The sequence below is a fragment of the Gossypium arboreum genome, chromosome 6 (assembly GCF_025698485.1).
Source record: "Gossypium arboreum isolate Shixiya-1 chromosome 6, ASM2569848v2, whole genome shotgun sequence".
Taxonomy (NCBI): domain Eukaryota; kingdom Viridiplantae; phylum Streptophyta; class Magnoliopsida; order Malvales; family Malvaceae; genus Gossypium; species Gossypium arboreum.
The window spans coordinates 84,646,355-84,650,889 of record NC_069075.1 but is presented as its reverse complement, the minus strand read 5'-3'; positions in this window follow the sequence as shown (position 1 = coordinate 84,650,889).

The following is a 4,535-nucleotide window of genomic DNA, read 5'->3' as shown; positions in this document are numbered from 1 at the left end:
CTATTTGTAAAAAGTTATAAAATGGGTGTTAAAATTTGAATAAAAGAAAAATGTCAGCTGCTATAAGCATGTATAAGGTTCAGCTAGGCATGGGTGTTGAAGAAATTGAGTACATTTCATTTTACAAGCCTAGGGACTAAAATGTAAAAATGTCAAACTTTAGGGGCAAAATGTAAATTTTGCGATAATATGATTTTGGGCTGATTTGAATAGTACAATGATTAAATAAGTTAAATGTGATAACATAGATCAAGAAAAATGAGGTTCAAAATTAGAACGGAGGAAAAACAAGTATTAGAAGGTTAAACCTTTTTTCACCATTTTTTATGCCGAGGTAAGTTCGTATGTTCAATAAGCATTAAATTATAAATGTACAAATGCTTAATTGATATAATTGTGGTAAATGCTATATTATTGAAATGAAATGTTAATGCTATTGAGTACGGTACTACTGAAGTGATCGATAGAGATTCGATACAGCGAAAGTCCCAGTTGAACCTTAGGAATAGATAAGGTACAACTTTCATGACATTAGGATTACTGAGATTACGTGTAAGACCATATCTGGGATATGGCATCGATATAAGGCTTTGTGTAAGACCATAGCTGGGTTATTGACATCGATACAAGATTACATGTAAGACCATATATGGGATATGGCATTGGTGCAGAACTGAGTGTACGAGATTCCCGAGTATCCTTTAGTATTCCAAGTGGTTCAACAGGAAATTCGATGGGTATGTTAAAGAATAGAAAAAGCACGTAAGTATTTCAAATTTGTACATGTATGTATATAAGTTTATAAGCTTTGACATCTTGATATCGTGAGTTCATGATTTCCATGAGAATGTTTTGTGAAAGCTTTATGATTATTGGTCTATACTTGTGATGTACAAAATACATGGTAAATTCGGTTGGCGATTGTGTAATTGACTTTTGGGCCAAAAATTGAGTTATGATATAGCATGTTATATGCACACAAACTGTGATTTATCTAATATGAGAAAAAGGAAAGATTAGCATAATTGCCTATCGAAATGATTATTCAAGTATGGGAAGATATGTGCTTTAAACAAGTGAAAGATGTTAAAATTTATGCTTGAAATGTGAATACTCGTAATTAATGTGTATGCATATTATGGGGTTTGAAATGATTGTTTGATTGTGGTAATCTGTTGTAATGGAGAGATTACGATTGTTAGGCTAATGCCAAGATATGTTAAATTATGTTTATAAGTTAATATAGTAAACATTGTGACTGAATAAAATTATAACTGTGAAACTCATAGCTATTAGTATTATCTTGTGTTTAAATTACTGGTCTTGATAAAAGATTAATAAGAGTTGCTTATTATTTTCATACGGACTTACTAAGCTATATAGCTTACCCTCTTCCTTTCTCATGTTTTATAGTGTCATCAAGCTAGCTCGAGTTGGAGATCGCCAGAGATCCTATCACACTATCAAGCTATCAACTTTGGGTATTGATAAATTCAAGTATTTTGAGTTTATGGCAAGTATAGGGACTTGGTCTTTCGGTCATATGTGTCATTATGATTTTAGCCAATGTAATGGCTTGTAATTGTCAAAGGCTTGTTTTGCTATTTGGCCATGTAAGTTGGCTTATATTGGCAACATGGTTGTAAGCCTAAGCATATTCATATATGTGTCATGTCTATGGTGATATGATAATGGTATGCTTGGTTAATGTGAAATATTTGGAAATGTGAATTATGGCATGATTGTGTAATGTTTGGAATTGTGACCTACTGATGAGAAGAGGAATTTGAGTATAATTTGGTAACAAGATAGTAATTGAATGAAGCCTAATGAACGGGAGATTTTTTTGTTTGATTTAGGGCTTAATAAATGTGGTAAATATGTTAGATAAAGATATAAAGTTGATATGTTTTAACCATGAATATGGATGTTTTGGTTGTGTAAGTATGTATTATTTTGTGCCTTTGAATTGGGGTAAGTCTATGTGTGAATAAGGGTGGCAAATGACTTGGTAAATAGCCTTATTATTGTCTAGACAGGTAGATACACGGGCATGTGTCTAGGCCGTGTGTGACACACGGTCAGCCCCATGGACGTGTGATCCGACCGTGTGCCCCTACACCTAAATTGCTGCAAAACAGAATGCTCAGTATCAAGCACACGGGCATGAGACATGGCCGTGTGTCTCAACCGTGTGAAGGACACAAGCGCGTGTCTTGGCTGTGTGACTTCTATTTTTTCTTGGGTGACAAACAAAAAGTTACATAGGTTAGGGACACGGGCGTGTGTGACCACACGGCCTGCCCACACGGGCATGTCCCAAGCCACACAGGCGTGTGACCCCTCTTTTAGCAAAAATTCTCTAAGTGTTGTAAAATCTTTTAAAGTTCTCGATTTAGTCCTGAACCACTTCCAAAGCATTATTTAGGCCTCGTAGGCTCGTTTTAGGGATGATGTGATTGATTGTTAAAAAGTTTTAATTTGGTGCCAAATTTACAACTTGGAATGTATGTTTGCTTGTGTTTACGTCTGGTAATGCCTCGTACCCTGTTCCGGTGTCGAATACAGGTAAAGGGTGTTACAAGTGTACTCCGAAATAAACGAGAAAAACCAAGTATAGTTCCAGTAACAACCTGTGCAATAATACAACCTCTAATAATCTGAGATCTTTATCACCATGCTCCCATGATCGAACCAGGAATAGTAACTATAATAGATGTAATTTCCTCCGACCAATAAACATCCTTTACTGATGAACCATGTTTGATAAATAATAAGAATGAGAAGAGAACCAAGATAATGAAATCCAAGATGTGGAGCTCTACTAAATCTCCGAGAATACAACCCATATTGAATCATAAAGAGATTGATGATACCTCAAAAAAAATTCAGAAGAAAAATATTGCTCAGGCGCAGTAGAACCAATTGTGACAAAGACGACATAAATTGCATATATATAATTCAGAGCATCAACCAGTAGAAGAAATAGGATAACATCATATGTGTCTATCACTGAATCTTCTACCGAACACAATAGAATAAAATGCCAAAGAAAAATAGAGTAATACCAATCAAAATCAACCAGAACAATAATACCTCTATCTAACGTTATGATTAGCCAACATTTCTATATGATAAAAATCATATTTGAAAATGAACAGTACCATTTATCTCTAAAAATAAAAGAACATATGGAATACCAAAAGGAGATCGCTATAAGATACTTGACCATAACAGCTACATTCAGATATATTTACAGTTCAACTATCCCACTGACTGCTAAAGTCATCGATGATCTCATATTAACCCGTTTCACTAAGGAAATTAATTCATAAGAAATCCCAATTAACCCGTACTTTAGATACCATACCTGAATAACTTCTTCTTTAATAGCGACGTTACGTATCCTGAATGATCTTTAGAAAAATCTAATATCCTTTCTAGAATCTTCTTTTCTTGCTAACCAATTCTTGGTTTTGATCACATTATTCCTAATTCCATCATTGAATTCTATAGCTTCTCTTTTCAGACTTAACCAACATAAATCTTGTATAAATTCCGTTGTATAAGACTTTGAGAGTAAGGAGGTGGAGGTCGTAAAGCCTCAAATTTTGACTCTCATATATATATATATATATATATACACACACATAACATATAGCATTCATCATGAACATAAAATTATGAACTTTTATTCTTACCTTTATGAGTTCCGATTCATCATAAGCAACTTCTTACTTATACACATGAATATCGCTTCCAACATTACCGGAATTAGCTCGGTTGGAAAGCTTCTCTGTTTAAAGTGGAACACATCTCATCAACGTTAGGAGATATCACACTATCATGAGTTATATAATGGAAAGTATTTCTAGACTTCATACATGCTATGTTCAGTTCGAGAACCGACTAAACCATACTCTAGTACCACTAAATGTAACACCCCTAACCTGTATCCATCGCCAGAATAGGGTTACAGAGCATTACTATAAAACCGTAACATCAAAACATTCATTTCAAATCATTTTATGAATCACATCATATTCCATTCAACACATACCTATTGTCCCTTAATCGAGCCTTCGAGGCCTTAGAAACACTTTAGAAGTGATTCGGGACTAAATCTGAAACATTTACAACTTCATGGAAAAAGATGGAAAAATTCACACTACATGGGTCACACAACCGTGTGCCCAGGCTGTGTGACTCACACGGCTAAGATACACGCCCGTGTCTTAGGCTGTGTGGACATTCGAAATAGGGACACACAGTCGTGTTCCAACCTGTGTCTGTGCCCGTGTAACTCTTCTGAAAATCAATAAACACAATGTGCTCCTCACGAAACTCTGACTGAGCTAAAATCAGGGCCTTAGTTAGAACTGTTTTCAACTTGTCAAAGTTTTTCTGACGCACCTCTGTCCATTCAAACTTTCTTTCTTTCTTAACAGTCGCATGAGAGGTGTCGCCAACATGGCAAACCCTTTTATAAACTGCCTATATTAACCTACTAAACCCAAAAAACTATGTATCTCAGT